Raw genomic sequence first — 21,109 nt, 5'->3', positions numbered from 1 at the left:
TGATCTTCTGGGGGGTATGAGCCTTGAGATGACTCTTGAGGGCTGGGAAGGATTTAGGCTGGGGGAGAGGACAGAGCCATGCCAGGTAGCTGGGGGCAGGATAAGCCTGTCTATAAGAATGCACCAAAGTCTTCACTTTCCTACTTCGGCCTTACTTTAAGGCATCTTAGTACTTTTTCTCCAGGAGCATATAAACTTGGCTTATGGCTACCATGTGTGGATAGCACAGATAGAGGACATTTTCTTTCTTTTTTTTAAATATATATATTTTAAAGTTCTGGAGTACATGTGCGGGATGTGCAGGTTTGTTACATATGTAAACGTGTGCAATGGTGGTTTGCTGCACCTATCAACCCATCACCCGGGTATTAAGCCCAGCATTCATTAACTCTTTTCCCTAATATTCTCCCTCACCGACTCTCCTCCCATAGGCCCCAGTAAGTGTTGTTCCCCTCCCTGTGTCCGTGTGTTCTCATTGTTCAGCTCCCACTTGTAAGTGAGAACATGCAGTGTTTGGTTTTCTGTTCCTGCATCAATTTGCTGAGAATAATGGCTTCCAGCTTCATCCATGTCCCTGCAAAGGACATGATCTCATTCCTTTTTATGGCTGCATTGTATTCCATGGTGTATATGTACCACATTTTTTAATCCAATCTACCATTGATGGGCATTGGGTTGATTCCATGTCTTTGCTATTGTGAATAGTGCTGCAATGAACATAGGCATGCTTGTATCTTTATAATAGGATTATTTATATTCCTTTGGGTATATACCCAGTAATGGAGTTGCTGGGTCAAATGGTATTTCTGGTTCTAAGACTTTGAGGAATCTCCACACTGTCTTCCACAATGGTTGAACTAAGACATTTTCATCATCGTAAGAAGTTCTATTGGACAGGGTTGATCTAAAGGGACACCAGGAGAGGTGTATAGTGCAGTTGAAATTCTGGTATCTTTTGGTGCAGGGGCAATTCCTGCATTTATTCTATTAGTTTGCTGAACTCTGATCTGCAGTGTCTATGATGAGGATGGAAATGTAGGCTCCGTGCAAACAAACCTTAGGGAAACTGATTCTCAGCAGGATATTCTAAGCAGCCCTGCTGTCTGCCCTGGGAGAGATAACACCCTCTGGTGGTAGTCTCCAAATTGAGAGTCTAAACTCATTATCTCACCCTCTTTTGTCCCAGAGCCTCCAAGGGACTGAAATGTGCTTGGTGAAGTGATGGGAGTAAGTGGTGAAACAGGAAATCCATCTCTGGGTAGCTCTTGGTGGGCCTTTGGAGGCCTAGCCAAGGATGAAGTAATGAGTCTAGACTCTAGAAGAGGCCACATGCTCTGTCCTATTCCTTGGCTTTGTTTCCAGTGCATAGAAAGTATAGCTCCACTTTTGAAGATTTTTATGTTGCCTGGCATATGGTCTTTGCAATGGCTTTCAACAATTTTCATAACAATGTGAAGCACATCTAGACAGCTAAAGCCTGACTATCTGGATAACCATGTACTACTTTAGAAACTGCTTTTAGAGATATCTCCTCATTTGCTGCTGTTGACTGGTGCATGGGTGTCACTAACTAAGCCCATTTTACAGTTGAAGACATTCAGGCTCAGAGAAGTTAATTACCTTGACTAAGGTCACACAGCTAATAAGTGGTAAAGTGGGACCTCGAATCCAGACCTTTCAGTGCTCTTTCTGCTATACCATAGCTGCCCTTAAATACTAGAAAAAGATATTTTAAACATACCTCCATCTTACTTACTATGTGTACGTATTGGCATTAGAGGTGGGAATATTTACTAGTGATCTTGGTAACAGCATCTCTCAATGCCATTCCTAAGGCCTCAACATTATGCATGTGGTTTGAGGTGCAGGGCTTAGTTTATCCAGTCAGTGTGCTCACTCCTGAGCCATCTGCTTCACCATTCATGAACTTTGCTTTAACACTGGTCCCAAAACATCGTGAGAAGAGTAAATATGTGGCATAGCAAAATTATTTAGTATATTATACAGTCAAATATGAGTGCTTTCGTTTATGCAATATTTTGGCTTAAACTTGGCTTCCCTCGTTATTAGATCAAATAATCCAGAGTGGTCCAGACTTTAGGCTCTTTCTAATATGAGTTTCCCAGAATTCTGCCTAGAGCCTCTAGGAGTCTTTACTTGCTCTAAATTAAGGCCAACACTCACTCCACAAGTGCCCTGGCTCCCCTCTGATCTCCCTCTCATTTACTTGTGGAATGTCACTCCGGTACTCCTCCCCCACTTCCCTCCTACATCCTTAAGACTTCTCTAGTACAAAATTATTCTTATCAGCAAACATTCCATAATCACTTCCATTAAAAACAATCTTTTGACCCTAGATCCCCCTCTGTCTGTCACTCAATTTCTCTGTGTTCTTTAGTAAAACTCTTTGAAAGAGATGTTTACTCTGGGTCACCATGTCCTCTCATCCCACTGAGGCTTTCTCCGTAGCCATGTCCCCTTCACTGACCTCCCCAGTACTGAGTTCCACTGCCAGTGCTCAGTCATCATCTCACTTGATCTGTCAGCAACCTTTGGTGGGTTTCATTATTCCTGTTCCCTTGAAATATTCACTTCAGTTGGTTTCCACTTCACTTTCCTGTTTTCTCCCTAGTCTCTTCTCAGTCTCTGTCATCTCTTACCTGGAGTATTTCAATAGCTTTCTCAATGGCTTTCTTCCTTCTGTTCTTATCCTCCCCACAAGTATCTCTCAACACAGCAGTGATAGTGATTTCATTAAAACTTCATCCTAGGTGTAGGATGAAAGAATTGAAAACAGGCATTCAGATAACTACAAATGCACATAGGTTCATAACAGCACTATTCACCACAAAAGGTGGAAACAGCACGAATGTGCGTGAATGGATGATTGATTGGATAAACAAAATGTGGTCTATCATACAATGGAATATTATTTAGCCATAAAAAATGGAGTATTGACACATGCTACTGAACACATGTACCTCGATATATGCTGCTGAATGCAATGAACCTAGAAAACATTATGCTAGGTGAAAGAAGATAGTCACAAAAGTCCACATATTATATGATTAAACATATATAAAATATCCAGATCAGGTATATCAGTAGAGACAGAACTCAGATTGGTGGTGGCCCACATTTGACGACAGGGAAAATGGGGGGAAACTGCTCAATGGGAAAAGGGTTTTATGTGGAAATGATGGAAATGTTTTGGAACTAGACAGAGGTGGTAGTTGTATTACATCGTGAATGTACTGAATATCATAGAATTGTTCCCTTTGAAATCTACGAATTTCACCTCAATAAATAAAGGAAGGAAGGAAGGAAAAGAGAAAGAAAGAGAGATAGAGAGAGAGAGAAAGAAAGAGAGAGAGAGAAAGAAAGAAAGAAAGAAAGAAAGAAAGAAAGAAAGAAAGAAAGAAAGAGAGAAGGAAAGATAATTAGTTCATCCAGCGTGTCATTTCTTTGCAAAATGCCCTCCCCTGGTTTCCAGAGGAAAAGGTGAAGTCCTCCCTGTGATCTACAAGGTTTCTCTGACCGATCCAGCCTTTCCCTTGTGAATTCTCTAATCTCAGCTCTTACCTCTCTTTCCTTTGCCCCATCTTTGCCACAGCCACACTGCACTCTACTATTTGTCCAAAATGCTGGTCCTACTTCTACCTCAGGGCTTCTGCTCCTGCTGTTTTCTCCGCCTAGAATGCTCTTCCCACAGATATTGGTAAGGCTAATTCCTTATCAGCTCCTTCAGATCTTTGCTTTAACATCAGTTATCCAGGGAAAATTATTACTCCCACAGAACTGGCACTTCTCATCCTCCTTTACTCCTTCATTTTCATCCATTGCACTCATCTGACATTTCGTTGGTACCTATTTGTTTTCTATCAAATGTAAACTCCAAGGTCAAGGATTTTCCCCTAGTGTGTTTACTGTTACATTCCTAGAACCTGGAGTAGTACCTCAATATTAGCAGCTAGAATCATGGGCACCCAATAAACATTTGTTGTTTATATGAATAAAACCCCTTCCTTAAATAATCAATCATTTAGGTTCCCCAATTACCTTTTTCACTATTTACTAATTATAAGGATCTTTGTGTCCCTTTGTGGGAGGTGCTATGAAAGTCATATTTCTCCCAGTTGTGCCTATAAATTAGTTGGTCATGAGCTTTAAGTTGTTTCCTGGTTGGTGAAGCTGTTGTATGGGTTTTGTCTACGCCTTTTCTCTCTGCCCATCTCATGCAGTTTGGGAAAGGAATATTTTTCTTCATGGAGGTAAGGTACTGACCTGTTCTTGGAGGGATTCAGCCCATGACTGAAGTCTAGATAACAATACATTTCAACGACAATAACAATGACTAGGTTTTTTTCCAGAGTAGCTCTCGTTGGTACAGTGCAATGGAGGTTGATGCCAGTGTGTATGGCTCCCTGTTCACAGTGGAAAGATGTGCAGGGCTCAGAGAGGCACTCGTGTTTGAGTGACAGAGAAGTCTCTTGTTCCTGGATGACTGGGGCAGTGTCTACAAGCCTTGTGAAAGGGAACTCCGCAAGAACTCCTCTGCCTCTTCCTTTGCCAAAAGACAAAAGGCTCCCTGCCCTTGTGCCTGGCTCTAGGTAATCTGCCAGTCACTGAATGATAGAGGCAGGTATTTCTCTTGGAACCAGCAAGAGAAGCCTCTGGCCTTATCTTTTGACTTGGAGGAGCAGGTCTGCAGCTTCCTATTTTTGCGATTGTAACTTGGAACCTGAAGGTCCCAAGCAAGGAAGGGGTGGACTCCTGGGGCTTCTTTTCCTTTTTTTTTTTTTTTTTTTTTTGAGATGGAGTCTCACACTGTCACCCAGGCTTGAGTGCAGTGGCACAATCTCGACTCACTGCAAGCTCCACCCCCCGGGTTCCCGCCATTCTTCTGCCTCAGCCTCCTGCGTAGCTGGGACTACAGGCGCCCACCAACACGCTCGGCTAATTTTTTGTATTTTTAGTAGAGACGGGGTTTCACCGTGTTAGCCAGGATGGTCTCGATCTCCTGACTTTGTGATCTGCCTGCCTTGGCCTCCCAAAGTGCTGGGATTACAGGCGTGAGCCACCGCACCTGGGCTTCCTTTTTAATTTCGAGACAGGGTATTGCTCTGTCTCCCAAGCTGGAGTAGAGTGGCTTGAACATGGCTCACTGCAGCCTCGACCTTCTGGGCTCAAGTAATCCTCCCACCTCAGCCTGTCAAGTAGCTGGGACTACAGGCACACATGACCACACCTGGCTAATTTTTTTTTTTTTTTTTTTTTTTTTTTTTTTGAGACGGAGTCTCGCTCTGTCGCCCAGGCTGGAGTGCAGTGGCGCGATCTCGGCTCACTGCAAGCTCCGCCTCCCGGGTTCACGCCATTCTCCTGCCTCAGCCTCCCGAGTAGCTGGGACTACAGGCGCCCACAACCGCGCCCGGCTAATTTTTTTTTGTATTTTTAGTAGAGACGGGGTTTCACCGTGGTCTCGATCTCCTGACCTTGTGATCCGCCCGCCTCGGCCTCCCAAAGTGCTGGGATTACAGGCGTGAGCCACCGCGCCCGGCCCACACCTGGCTAATTTTTAAATTTTTTTTATTGAGACGGGGTCTCCCCAAGTTGCCCAGGCTGGTCTCAAACTCTTGGGCTCAAGCGATCCTCCTGCTTCAGCCTCCTAAAGTGCTGGGATTGTAGGCATGAGCCACCGCACTAGACCTTTTCCTATATCAGCATTCCCTTTAGTTTCACCTTGTAAGATCTGAGAGTGCACTGCCGCAGCAAAATACAGACATCCCTCAAAGGTCGTGCTCTCTTGAAGACTTCCTCTGGTTGAGGACACCCTAACTTGTCATTATTTATTTCCATGGTTGGGAGGGGCTATCATTAAAAATTCCTCCCCAAACTTCTGGCTGTAGCATGCTGTGTGGATCGCTAGTCTAAGGCAGCATGTATGTGTGTGCGTGTGCGTGCATGTGTGTGAGCATATGCATGCTTTATGCATGTCTGTACACATAACTTGTCACTGTGATTTTAAACCAAGAATCCTGTTTCACAGAGATTTTTGTGGTTCTTTAGCTACTCATGTCTGTCCCTCTTCTTTAATCCTCTGAATGGAGCTGGGTATGGGGAGCAGAGCCATATGAAAGGCATCCAAGATGAAAATTATATTGCAGACTTGCACATGAGTTTTGTGGTTGGGGTGGTGGTGGGGGCTGTGTGCAGGCTGCCACCATTCCTCCTGGTTTTTCTATTTTTACCCAGTCCCTCCTTGCTTGTTTCAGCATAAGTCACAAAGTTGATCCTCTCCTGGGTTAGACTCATCCGGGATTGTTGATCTCAGTCTGGGTTTTCTTTCAAGTATTGGAGGGGAAACTCTTGCCTTTCCTTTCTAGGTAAAATATTTCAATATAATTGATAACCTTCTTCATTCAGCACTACCATATCAGGAGCTTGTGTTGATAATGGTGGTAGTACTACCTTGCAGTCACACAGAGCTTTTAATTTGCAAAATACCATCCTACCATTTGATGAGGACAACCCCCAAAGCTAAGTTAGGCAGTGATATAATGGCAGACTTGATTTAAATCCTGGCACCCCCAAACACTAGCTGTGTAAAATTGAGCACATTATTTAAACCTTCATAAGTCTTTGTTTTCTTGTCTGGAAAATGGGAATGAAATAGATTGCTAGATCGCAGATGAGGGACATGATCTGATTTAGGTAGTAGGATAACCCTGAGTGTTGTGCTGAAGATCAGCATAGCAGGTGACAAGAGGAAGCAAGTGGTCCATTGAGGAGGTTGTGGAGGTAACCCAGGGAAGATACGGTGGAGGCAGGACTATAGTGGGAGCTGTGAGATAATGAGAAATGACTATCCTGGCTATTCTTTGAGGATGGAGCAGAAATTGCTTGTTGGCACATTGGATATGAGACATGGAGGATAAAGAAGTCAAGAATGAGTCCACAATGTTTGTCTTGAGCAAAAGGTAAGATGTAGGTACCATCCATCAATGGAAATGGAGAGGTTGTAGTTGGAGCAGATTTGAGCCAGGGTGAGGTGGGTGCGAAAAGATCAGGAATTTTATTTTGGTTTTGTTACATTTGATACTGTGATTAGAAATCCAAGTGAAGATGTTGAGTAGGTAGTTGGGTATACAAGTTCGATTTAAAAGAGCAAGCTGGGGTGGAGATAGAAATGTCAAAATCATTTAGCAAATGTATGATATTTAAAGTAATGGGACTGGCTAAGGTCAATAAGGGGAGTGAGTGTAGATAAAGAAAACTGAACATTTCATGGTCAGGGAGATGAAGAGAAACTGGTAAGGGAGAACAAAGCAGGAGTGACCAGTGAGGTGGGAGGAAAATCAGGAGTGAGCAGTCCTGAAAGCCAAATGACTGATGATGTCCAAGCCTGCTGACGGGCTTAGTATGGTGAGGACTAAACACTATGGAGGGCATTAGTGACCTTTTCAAGACAGTTTTGTTAGAAAGGGTGGGATAAATACCTGATTGGATTCGTCTAAAAAGAGAGGAACTGGAGATAGTAAATAGAAGTAATTTAAACAATTTTTTTTCTACAAAGGTCATCAGATAAATGAAAAGGTAGCTGGTAGAGGAAATGGAATCAAGAGAAGGGTATTTTTTCCCAAAATGGGAGAAACAAGAAAAAAAATTGTAAAACATATTTGCAAAGAGGAAGAATATATGATGTAGTTTTTGAGTAAGCATGAAGTGACAAACTTTAGCACCTAAGTGGAAGAGTTAGCCCTAGATAGCATTGTAGGACATTCAAGACATCAGGTGGGAAGAGGATATCCCTTTAGCAAGTCAATATGAAGAGATTAGAGCAGGACTGCATTTGGCATCATATAATTCTGTCTTGACTAATTTAATCAAAGAGAGCTTTAATTTTTCTCACTAAGAGGGAGTCAAGAAGTAGGAAGTCCAATGAAGGTGTAACTGCTCAAGGAAGTTTTCAAGAATTCAGGCTTCTTTCTTCTTTCTCTGCATTCTTAACAGGTAGCTTTCATTCTCTTAGTCCCAAGATAGCTGTTTCATCTCTAAGTATTGCATTTTAATTCCAGGCAGAAAAAAAAGGGAAAGGGTAAAGAGGAAAATGTATGCACCAGCTGAGATTGTCTCATTTTATTGAGAAAACAGTAGCTTTTCTAGAGCTTTTCTCACCAATAGAATCCATGTACTACCTCACATGGCTACCCCTAGCTGCAAGGGAGGCTGGTGAGAGTTTCACTTGGGAACATAATCACCTGTATTTTGGTTAGAGAAGGTAGAGCATAAATAATGATTGTGTCTTTCAGTTAAAAAAAATCATTTTTTTTAAAAAAGTATGATAAAATACACCTAACATGAAATTTATCATCTCAACCATTATTAAGTGTACAGTTCAGTGGCATTAAGTACATTCATACTGTTGTGCTACTATCACTACTCTCCATCCACATACATCTTTTTATCTTGCAAACTAAAACTCTATGCTCATTAAATAGTACCTCTTCATTTTCTTTTCCTGGAAGCAACTGTTCTACTTTCATCTCACTGAATTTGACTACTCTAGGAACTTCCTAAGTACCATCATACTGTATTTGTCTTTTGCGAATGTCTTATTTCACTTATCATAATATCCTCATTATGTCATAGTGTATGTTAGAATTTTCTTCCTTTTTAAGGCTGAATAATATTTCATTGTAGGCATATACCACATTTTGTTTATCTGTTCATCTGTCAGTGACACCTGAGCTGCTTTCACCTCTTGGCTACTGTGCATAATGCTGCTGTGAACTTGGGCATACAAACATCTCCTTGAGTCCTTGTTTTCAATCATTTTGGCTATATATGCAGAAGTAGATTGCTAGATCACATGGTAATTCTACTTTTAATTTTTTGAGGAACCTCCATACTATATTCCACAGCACTGCACCATTTTACATTTCCACTGACAATGCACAAGAGTTCCAATTTCTTTACACCCAACACCTGTTACTTTCTTATCTCTTTGAGAGTAGCCATCATAAAGGGTATGGTGCCTTCCAGTTTTTAGTGGGTGGAAGGAGAGTTGAAATGGAAGGATAGGGAGAGAGTTGAAGAGTAAAATGGGTTAAAAAATTGAAGGATACAAATATTTTTAAAAATCAAGAAACAGGCCTGGCGCGGTGGCTCAAGCCTGTAATCCCAGCACTTTGGGAGGCCGAGATGGGCGGATTACAAGGTCAGGAGTCGAGACCATCCTGGCTAACATGGTGAAACCCCATCTCTACTAAAAAATACAAAAACAAAACAAAACAAAACAAAACAAAAAAAACAACACTAGCCAGGCGAGGTGGCGGGCGCCTGTAGTCCCAGCTACTCGGGAGGCTGAGGCAGGAGAATGGCGTAAACCCGGAAGGCAGAACTTGCAGTGAGCTGAGATCTGGCCACTGCACTCCAACCCAGGCGACAGAGCAAGACTCTGTCTCACAAAAAAAAGAAAAAAAAAAATCAAGAAACAAGAACTGTGTCACCTCCACTGGATCAGACTTTATTGAAACTTCCGTGGAGTTCTCAAGACACCTGAAGTCTAACATGAAAGGAAGGCAACATAGTTCTGTGATAAAGAGGCTGCTTTGGGGTTTCAGGACCCCGAGCTTCTGTACACAGGCTCCATTACTGCTGGATTTTGGAGTGTGCATAATGTGCCACATTCTGCTGTTATGCCAGTTTTGTCCTCTGAAAAATGAGTGTAATTGAATAAGATCATAGAATCTGACCCCCTTTTCAATTATTTCAGAGCTAAGATGTTTATACAAGATTGCATGTGCTTTGAGATCGTTGAACTAAAGGCATTCTGGAAATTCAAATAATCCAGATATATTTTCCACCCATCAGTTAGAAAGGGAAAGCTTCATAGCAGCTCCCTGTGGTTTTTATGCCACAGGGAGATTTTTACTCAGATTGTCAGTGGATGCTTTTCTTTTCTTGTTTGTCTCCCCTACAAGACTGGGTGACCCTTGAGAACAGGAGTCATGTATAAGTAGGAGGAAGATCATCATAACTGTCAGTATTTTGAACATTGTTATATGCTAGGCAGTGCACCAGATGATTTGGGAACGTAATCATTGGTTTTCAGAATACTTTTAGTTCCTAATATAGTACTGCTGGAAACAGTTGATTCTAGGAGCTCTTCATTTGTGACACTATGGCTTTAAAAAAAATTTTTTTTGGGCATATAGCACAATGGTAATAATAAGTGAAAAGTGATGTTGACCAAAGCAAACAGGATTCATGGAGAGTTTGACGTGGCCCCCTGTTAGTATCCCAGAATCTTTCCCATCAAAACACCATCAGTAAAACCCTTGTCCTTCCTATTATTACACACACATACACACACACACGCACACACACACACAGCCCAGGAAACATACATTCTTTGCAAGAGTGTACATTGTATTGGCCACGTGCCATCCAGCCAAGCCAAAAATTGTGGAACAATAGGAATCTGTGCCCAGAATATCAGCTAAAAATACCTCATTTCTCCTGCTCCGTTGTTTGCTGGATATGTTTAAGAGTGTCCCAGGAGGCTAATGAGGATGAAGGGAAAGGAAAACTGACATTTTCAAAGGAAACCAAACCTTAACTCCCTAAAAGGAAAACATATATTTTCCATATGTCTGTTTTATGTTTCTTGCCATTTGTGCCTGTCTGTGTGACAATATGCAAAGTCTATAAGTTGTGCCACCTTGGCTTGAGTTATTGAAATACACACTTTCACCACAGTCTTTTGCTCTAGGGCTTGACTCATACTTTTCAGGTTTCAACAAAGAAGAAGAGGGGAGGAAAAGAAAGCTTCTGAGTGGGAGAGACTCACTGTCCCACACACAGCGCACTCATTCAGCTTGTCTGACATTGTCTCCTCATTTAGTTGTTCAGAACACTGCTTAAGAGCCTGGAGGAGTACCTTTTCATCTCTCATTGGGCCATGTTATAATCTCTTTAGTTTCCTGATCATTGACTAAGTCTCAAGCTCTGTCTGGTCCTCTCAGCAATCATAGCTTTCTTTGTGGTCTGGGGTAGATTATTGCCCCTTTATTGGCCTTGGTTTCTTTCCATTTGTAATATGAGGAAAGAGGTTGACTGGTCTCTTGGTGGACAGGAAGTCAGATAGCCAGGGAAGCAAGGCAAGGATAGGGATGTCTCAATACATGTCCAACAATAGTCAGCAGCCTCTGTAAGAAGCAGTCATCTGAGAACCAAAATGATGTGGGGAAAGGGTCTGTTTCAAATATTTGCCAGATAGTGTCAGCATTAACCAAATAGCAACTGTTGGCTGTGGTTGGCTAAACATGGAGCTGACAACTTCCTGAACATATGCTGGGTGTTAGGCAATGAATTTGTGTGTGGGTCAACACTCGTGGCTGGTGTCAATATTGACCTTGGGTTAGGGTAGACCATAGCCATAGCTGCCTGAATGAGATGTACCCTCAGTTTCCTCTCAAGTGTTTGGCCTTTCATATTTGTTTGTTGGTGTCTTCTCCAGTAATATATGAAAGGCTGGTTGAAGTTTGATTTGATTTGGTATAATAATGAGGGACAGAGCCTTGAGATACATGTAAAGTTCTGTTTTTGGCTCAATTGACTGTCTTGAAATAAATTATCTTATATAAATATTTACATGGGCAGATATGGTAAACTGATTTTAATAAAGGCAGTTAGTGAGTACCACTTATCGAGAGCAATTAGTATGTGTCAGATACTTAAAATACACTATTTTACTTAATCTCCAAAATATCTTATAAGGTTGTTATGATCTCATTTTTAGAGATAAAGAAGCTGAGGCTCCAAGAGAGTTTGTAACTTGATCAAGTTCTTAATCAAGGTTTGAATCCAGGTTTTATCAGATGTCAAAAGCTGTCCTCTTCCCACAATGTCTTGCTGAGTCTGGAATGGACACTTTGTGAGAACAAGAAAAGCAGTTAGTCTACCATTTCAAGGTAGAAACCACCCATTGCCAGCAACATTTGTGATAGATGAAAAACCATGTGCATTATCCTGCCCTTCTTGGTGATACCAGTGCCTCCCGGAGCCTCTGGGACGTGCAGACATCATACTTAGCAGTTCTCGCTCCCACTCGTTCATCCCATTGTATGGTCCTCCTTATAGCTCCCCAGGAGCTGCAGGCAGACAGAGACCCTGATTGGCTCTGCCAGCCACTTATTGTTTCCCATTTTCTCACCACTGCAGAGTCTTGAGACTGTCTCCTATAGAAGATCCTGCCACTCTATTGTCCATGCAGACTTTCCCACCGCCCCAGGACCATGTGCTCAGTTGCTTATTGTGGTGTTGTTGGCTCAGCCTCAAGGACAGAGACCTTGAGCCAGCTGACAAGGTTGCTTGTGTCACTACTTCTAAGGCCACAAGCCATGCTTTTGGTTCTCAATACTTTTGAATACTCTTCTCTCACCATCTCTCCTTCAGTTTAGCCACATGGTCTCCCAGACTCCCAGCAGCAGATTTTCCGGCAGACAGTTTTGGCTTATGGCCAATCCCTGTCTCTGCCTGGATGACCTCAGTTACCAAGTCAACATGGCACTGAATGAATGCTGCTATGCTGCCCCCTGGTGGAGAGGTGGAAACTGAATGATACACAGATTCCTGCCTCGTTAAAGAGCCCCAAACCCTCTCTTACTTTCTAAACCAGAGGGTTCATATACCTTATCAAAACTCATATCGGTGGTGCCTGGAGAAAGACAGCTGATCTGTAGTAGACTACTGTCCAAAGCTACAGATGGCTGTGATTTCTTATTTTGGTGGGGCAAACGCAGTACACTACAGTTGGCTCAAACTGGCATCAGGGTTTTTCATGGATTTGCTTTGTCCTCCATCCTTCTACTTGTTTGTCTATGGTATGGAGGCTTTAAGAAGCTCTCTTTAAGGTCTGCAGAACTTTGGGATGAGGTTAATGAAGATCTTAGCCTCTTTCTGGGTGGATTTCCTCAGGTTTTCCTGGGTCCAACCCTGTCCCCATTGGCTACATTTCTGCCTATATCTTGAAAAGAATGACCCGACTTACCAGGCTCCCCAGGGAATAGGGTTCCAGCAAGATTTGTCTTGTTTCCCAATCTCTTTGGAGTCACAGTAGACTCTTGGCTGGTGGTGTTGGGTCAGAGTGTCCCCACACACTATTTGTTCCTAACCCACACCCATAGAGGGTAGGCCTCTTTCAAGGAAATCCCTTCAGGTATTTTGGGGTCCATGAGCTGAGTAGCCTAAAGGGATCAACTTTCTTTTTTAACTCCTGCCTTTCACCTACCTACATGTCTGCAGTGGAGTCTCGTCTCAGGACCTTCTACAAAACCATGGGCCTGTCTTGTGACTCTCTCATGAGCTGAGGCTGCCATCTTAACTGCTTGATCTTTCTACATGTTTCTCCTATGAAGACAGTGCTAGAGAGCATGTGGGAGAGAAATACAAAACAGGACCCGTGAGTTCGCCATCCCAGAGTGGCTCTCTCTTACGGAGAGAACTGAAATATGGTCAGATTCTCTTTGAGTTGATAAAATGGTTCTATTTACCCCTATCCCACAAATTTAGTTAGATAATGGATAAAAAGAATATCACACTTTCTAGCACTGAGTGGGTATTCAATAAAGATTAATTCTTTTTTTCCTGTCCTCCATAAGCCCCCTTCCTTTGCAGAAATATTATTTTTGGAGTTGAAATATATTCTAACGATGAAGACACTGGTGTTCAGAATGGTAGGGCGATTTTTCCTAAGATTACACAACAGGCATCGAAATCCAGGAGTCCCTAGAGTGTCTCGGTTGGTTGTCATCTTGTGTGGAGACTGTAATGCCTGCAGTACAGGAGTGTGCTTTGCATCCCGAAGTTCGGTGCTTCTTTGTTGATTGTCATAGACTTGTCTGCTAGTAGTTTCTCAGGCATCAACCCTTCATGTCTGCTTTTGAAACCTTCTTGTCTCCTTGGTTACAGAGGAGGCTTCTCAACTCCTGTAATAAAAACTTGAAATATAAAAATGGGAGTAAGAAATTATCCAGCCTAGTGGGTTTCCAATGTGTCTTAGGAGCAAAATGTTGTCTTCCAGTGATACTCTTGTATTAATAGAATAGATGTCATGTCTTTTGGCTTTAGCTGTTTTATATTTATATATATTTGAATGATATGTTTCTGGAGAAGATTTTGTTCAAGAATTACCATAGCAAGGCAGTGTCATGTTAAAACGCTATCTGGAGACCTGAATTTAGATGTGAACAAAGTGGGTTTCTCTGGTTGAAAGTGTGTGGAGACCTAGGAAACAGAGTCATCCTTCCTCCTCAGCCTCTAAGTTCTAGACAACTCTGATCTAGGACAGAACATTTCCATTGAGAAATGGATGATAAGATAACCAAGATTCGGGGAAAGATGGTGGCTTTTCTGAGGCATCTTGGAAAAGGCAGCACTTTTGAGCCCAGGTTTCTCATTCCAAGTCCTGTGTTCTTTCCCCGACACCTCACCTAGGGCAGGATGACTGAGTTTGGTTACAAGAAACACTGCTTCAGTTCGATGGATCTTGGCCCATGTTGGAGAGAGGGTGAGAGGCCCATGGCTTGGTGTAAGGAGCATGCTCTGCCTGCACCGTGAGCAGTGTGTCTCCTTGGTTCATCTTCTGGGTCAGCACTATGCTCTGGAGAGGCAGTCATGCACATGTCAAAGCAGGGAGGAGTCAGTGGAAGGGCTCATGCTGCGGAGGAAGTGTTCTCTTAGAATGGAACTCTTTAACTCTTTTTTTTTTTTTTGAGACGGAGTTTTGCTCTTTCTCTCTTGTTGCCCAGGCTGGAGTGCAATGGTGTGATCTCAGCTCACCGCAACCTCCGCCTCCTGGGTTCAAGAGATTCTCCTGCCTCAGCCTCCTGAGTAGCTGGGATTACAGGCGTGAACCACCATGCCTGGCTAATTTTGTATTTTTAGTAGAGACGGGGTTTCACCATGTTGGCCACGCTGGTCTTGACCTCCCGACCTCAGGTGATCTGCCCACATCAGCCTCCCAAAGTGCTGGGATTACAGGCGTGAGCCACCGCACCCGACCAGAACTCACAAAATTCTTAAGCAACAAGAACCATGTTTGAGGCAAGAAAGAAAAATCCACAAGGGTCAAATGATAAAGGCACAAAAAAATTGTGCTACACCTTATAGGTCACAAAGTACTCCATGTACATTTAATCCTCATTAGTCCAGAAATGAAGACATCATTATTACCTTTTACATCAAAGCAAACTGAGGCAGCAAGTGATGAAGTGGTGTTCTCCTTAGCTTCCAGTCATGCTGCCTGGAAGTGGCAGAGCCTGAGAACCCAGGCTCTCTCACCAAAACTGAAAGTTATGCATCTTATAGCTTGCAGCTGTACAAGAAGAGATGTCAGCAAGGCATTGAATAGCATATCGGCCAACCTCTAGTTTCCTGCTTGGCAGAGTGAGTGGAAAAGGGAGAGTGAGAGGAGGTACAGGGAGAAAGAGGAAAAGAAGAGAAAGTGTAAGACAAAAGATTCTGTGACCTTTAGTCTAAGCTAAGTGAAGGTCTCTCCTTTGTGCTATTCCCAGCTATTTCTCTCTGCATATCCCAACACATCCTACTGAGGTCATATATTTAGAGTCTGCTGCCTTCCAGAGAATGTGAACTCCCTAAGGAGAGGGACAGCCTTATTTATCACGGCATCCTCAGAGCCTTCCCCACAGAGAGTGATCAATAGAGGAAGAACAGCACTGAGTGCTTAGTCTCTGCAACAAGTACTGCACTGGATGCTTTCCCAAGAGGTAGATACTGTTATTCCCATTTTACAGGTGAGGGAATTAAATGCAAAGAGGAGATAAGGAATCAATTGAAGAGCCTTCAGGGGCAGGACAATTTATAACATCAAGGAAAGCTGGGTGGTGTTATGTATGCCTTGATGAGCTGGACATCTCTGGAAGCCTTGTCCAGCTGGCCAGGGCACAGCCAGGCTGCCAGGCTGTGAACCCACAGTGAGGTCTCATTAGCATTCAGTGGGGGAAGTAACCATGGGGGATGCCATCCAGAGCATTAGGAAAAGACAGGCTGTGTTTTAATTACGACCTGGACTTTTGAACAAACCCTTTTCTCTGCTTGTCTGAGCCTTAGAGAAAACAACTTGTGGGAGGTGTACAGTCGGCAGCTGGGTCCACAGCAGTAGCCGTACAGCTGTGTACACATCTGGCACACAGGTGGTGGACCACATGCAACTTTTCCCCTTGAATTGCTCTGGGGTTAGTGAAGGTAATAGGAGTCAAGGTAGTAAGGCGAGGTTGATCTGGTTTGAACCCAGAAAGGGAGGGAAAAACAGAAGGAGAGAAGAAAAAAACAGTACTGCCCTGCTCTTCCTGGTCTGTAATCCCCAGTGACCATGACCATTTCAGGATTTGAGCCCAGACAACTCCCGCCACTTCCTCTAGCCACTCCTGAGTCAACATGGTGGGCTTTCTTTGTTGAGCTCACTCCAACCCTCCCTTCTCCAACTTGGGGGAAATTTTTGGAGTGGGGGATGAAATTAAGAAGGCAAGAAAAAGAGGAGGAGATTAGCAGGGTGGAAGTTAGACAAGCACAGATGCTACCACCTGCTGTTGCAGCTTCTCAAGTGCTTGTTGACTCCCTGGGAGCATTTGCCTTGAGTCTGTTTAACAGTTAATTCCAGGGGAAGGGGAGGAGAAGGAGGGCTTGGGGACAAAGGGCCTTTGACCAGCTCCTGGAAAAGCATTGATTAGTTTGCTCAGGTTGGCAAACAGCAACCGGGGACTTGGGGCCCAGGGATGAAATGGGTGGATTTTCTACCCAATGACAGTATCCAGCATAGGGGAGAGGGAGTCAAGGCAAATAGTCAAAGGCCTGATGTGCCAGAGGTTTAGACATAGAGAGAAAAACTGCACTAGGTGAGAGGGCAGGGGAAGGGCAGCTGGAACCTGGAGTTCCAGGCTCTACCATAACTGTTAGTGATAAACGAGCCATTCCAACCCCTTGGACTGTCCCCCAGTTTCACTTCCTTGCTGAAACTGAGAGGCAGAGGAGAAGCATATCGAGATAGGTTATTCTGAGGTGCTTCTGATGGCCAAGGGCAGGGAGAACTGGTGTGGTACTTCAAGGCCTTTGTTGAAAGTAAGACAGCACATGCACTTCCAATCCTGCAGCCTGGCCTCTGTCCCAGGAGGCTGTTTCCTGAGAGGTGGCTTCATCATCTTTTCCAAGCCTTGCCTTCCTTCACTCAAAGAATTTGAATGGCCCTCTTTTTTGTGTCAACCTGTGAGTAATGCCTCCCTGGGAACTTCTCCTTAGCTTCCCCTTCATTCCACCCTCAAAACTCTTGCCTTCTTCCAGGAAGCTTCCGAGGTAAACACACAGTGCACATGTATTGACTTAGAATCATAAACCAGCACAATTTAGAGTTGGGAGGTGATTAAATATTATAATTACATATATGATAGCTTTATGCCATTCTATTTTATATTCATGGGACATTGCTTTATATTGTTCTTATATTCTGTTCCCTAAAGGTAAATCCGTAAGGTTAGACATGATTTATCTATTCATTTATGTGTTTGTTTACTGTCTCTCCCACTAGCACGTGTGCTACATGAGGTCAAGGATTTGTCTGTCTTGTATCCTTTTGTGCCTACAACAATGCCTACCACATAACAGACACTCAGTATGTACTTGTTTATGTACATGAATGCTGTTTGGATGGGGGTTTCTTTTCCTCCTCTCCCTGTAAAGACACAAAGTGTGGTATATTGCAGGGTGCATAGTGGATGCTTCTGAATAAATGAAAGAATGAATGAAATGAATAAATGATTGAATGAGTACATGAATGAGATTTTGAGTGAATGAATTGGCAATGCTTAGGCCATCATGGTAGTTGGCCTGCCTATATGAAATGCTCTTCAGTTGTTCCTGTTTTCTTAGCTCCTGCCGGGGTGGGGCTCATCCGCAGAGCACGGTGGCCTCAGCTCCCTGGATAGGCTCTGAGTCAGTTCGTATCTAGCTTTATAAAGAGGAGAGTGGTGTGGAGTTTTATCTGCTCTCTCTGGCCATTCTGTGCCCCCTTGACATTCTCTCCTGTACACCATCTGACCTTTCCATATCTACTGACCGGTCTGGCACGTGGGGATAAACAGAGTGTTTTTGAAAGTATTTTCCCCTCTATTTTGCTACTACTTTAAAAAAGAAAAAAAAACCTCTTTATTTTGGAAATAGTAAAATGAATGTTATAGTGAATGAATCCCAGAGATATTCTTAGGGTATATTGTCTCTGTGCTTATGCCAAAGTTTTGACAAATGCAATTATGGTATCATCAAGCAACTTAAAAAAGAAAAAGGAAACAGAGGGATCTGCTTCAAATTTTAGTTTTCTCATAGGTTACCCTGAATTGTTATTTCTCTGGAGTGACAAGGAAGAGAAGAGAGACGTCTTTATTGGATATCTATTATGTGTCAGCTCATATGCTAGGCTGTTTATATATATTATGTTATTTCAGAAAGAGGGTGAACAAATTAGATCCACGAGTCAAATAAAATCAACTTTTATTGAGCACCCACCATATGTGAGAGTATATAAATATTCCACAGGCCTTGTTCTTGAAATAGGAGTTGTTGACAAGACAAGTTATAAACATGGGAAAAGTAAAATAATAAGGCAAGAGTAAGATAATATTTTGAGCCAGCAGTTGCAAGCAATTGATGGTAGAATTTTTGTAGCTGGAGGAGACTGGCCTAACATCTTAATAACAGACAGAAAAAAGGAGATATGAAGGCACAGGCTAAACAACCTGCCCAAGATTTTGCAGGGTTATCTGTAGAGCTGGCGGCAGAGCACAGGCCTCCAGTGCCCACCACTTTTCATATTGTAGTTCTGAGACATCTCCGGAGAACTGTGGAATGACCCACAGAGATAGTTCCTGGTATCATCATTCAAAGGAGGGGCAGTCACTTCAGGCTGGGGGGCACAGATCAGGGCAGGATTCAAGGAGAAGATGGAAGCTGCCGTGTCCTGAAGGGTGGTTTGGGTTCAGATAAGTTAAACAGGAAAACATCATTTCTAGGATGGGGAAATGACATAAATAGTCCCAGAGGTAGGAAATAAGTAATTTTGTATATTGGAGTCTTCGCATTATTGTTACCTGCCAGCTCTGACCACTAGGACCCTGGGAGCCATGCCCCATGCTTTCGTATCTCCCAGCTGTAGGCTCTGCCCCCTTCTTTCTGTCTTACCTCTGCTGCATGAGTCCTGACCCTGATAATTTCCCAGCCGCTCACTCATCTCACTACCTCTGTTTCTACTCCACTTTTCATATAGCCAAGAGCTCCTTTTCCAGAACTTGGATATTACCATGTTAAAAAACCATTCAAGCCTAGTGAGGTGGCTCATGCCTGTAATCCCAGTACTTTGGGAGGCCGAGGTGGGAGCATCACTTGAGGTCAGGAGTTCAAGACCAGACTGACCAACATAGTGAAACCCCATCTCTACTAAAAATACAAAAATTAGCTGGGCGTGGTGGTGTGCACCTGTAATCCCAGCTACTCAGGAGGCTGAGGCAGGAGAATCGCTTGAACCCAAGAGGCGGACATTGCAGTGAGCCAGGATCACGCCACTGCAGCTTGGGTGACAAAGCAAGACTGTGTCTCAAAAAAAAAAAAAAAAAAAAAAAGCCATTCGATACTCCCAATTGCTGGCCAGATGATGTCCAGCTTCCTACTGTGTGATTGAGTCATGACTTAACCTCACCTGCCACCTTCTTGGAGGTACCTGCCTCTAACTTGGTGGAGTGCACCCTACGACCTGGGCATCCATGCCTGTTCATGGCTCCAGGCCTTTACACAGGCTGTTCCTTCCCCTGGGAATGTCCCTCCTCCCACCCGTTTGTGCCTGCCAGCCTGCCTTCCTTCCTGTCTTTTGTTTGATTTAGATTTATTGAATACATACTAAATGCACCCCCCACTCACTCCCTGCAGGTTAGTTATTTCCCGCTCTGTACTCCCACAGCCCTCTACTTTAATTATTTGGATATATCTATCTCTTCCATTAGCCTGAACTCAATTCTGAGGGGGATTTTCCTTTATTCATCTTCACATCACTAGCACTTACTGCTTTTGGCTTGGCATATATAATAGATACTCTAACTGTTTTGTTGAAAATAAATGAAAGAAGAGTTAAGTCTTGAGAGATAGGCTGAATCTATTGAATATCAGGCTGGGAAGTTGGGATGCCATTTCTCAAAAACTAGCTTACACATCGAAGCTCTTACACATCTCAAGAGCTTGCTAAGAATTCACATTCTGGGGCACATCCTTTTACACTCTCACAGGAGTGGGCCTGGACAATTTTATTATTGCTATTGCTGATTGAAATAACTTAACTACTAAGCTCCCCTAGGGATTCTGAACAACTTGCCTGGTGCCAGTCTGTAGACCAACCTTTGAAAGCACTGTGTCATGAACAACAGCAAATAAATTCTGGGCATTAACTCGGATACTCTTCCTTTTTTAATCTTTAATTTTATTTTAGGTTCTGGGGTACATGTGCAGGATGTGCAGGCTTGTTACATAGATAAATATGTGCCATGATGGTTTGCTGCATTTATCAGCCCATCACCTCGGTATTAAGCCCAGTATGCATTAGCTATTTTTCCTAATGCTCTCCCTCCCCCCACCCCACCCCCTGAGAGGCCCCAGAGTGTGTTTTCCCCTCCCTGTATCCATGTGTTCTCACTGTTCAGCTCCCACTTATAAGTGAGAACATATGGTGTTTGATTTTCTTTTCCTGCAGTGGTTTGGTGAGGATAATGGCTTCCCGCTCCAATCATGTCCCTGAAAAGGACATGATCTTGTTCCTTTTTATGGCTGCATAGTATTTCATGGTGTATATGTACCACATTTCCTTTATCCAGTCAGACACTCTTCTTCAGTCTTTGAGTGACTCAACTGCATGCTTCAATGCAATCTCCTCAAGGATTAAATAACCTGGATTTAAAATACATTTCATTCTAACATTCATATCGTAGTTCTTGAAGTTCCTTTTGCTGTTGACTTCAGGGGAGACCCATAGGGAATAACTAACCTGGATTTAAAG

The 21,109-nt window shown here is 43.1% G+C and overlaps 1 protein-coding gene across 1 annotated transcript in view; it reads left to right on the top strand.

The window, feature by feature from the left end:
* LMX1A (LIM homeobox transcription factor 1 alpha) overlaps positions 1–21,109 on the top strand; it is a 154,720-nt gene that overhangs the window by 85,607 nt on the left and 48,004 nt on the right. The window lies entirely within an intron of this gene.

Source organism: Macaca fascicularis, chromosome 1 (assembly GCF_037993035.2).
Source record: "Macaca fascicularis isolate 582-1 chromosome 1, T2T-MFA8v1.1".
Taxonomy (NCBI): Eukaryota; Metazoa; Chordata; class Mammalia; order Primates; family Cercopithecidae; genus Macaca; species Macaca fascicularis.
Note: the sequence above shows the minus strand (reverse complement) of the source record. Positions and strands in the feature narration are given on the sequence as shown.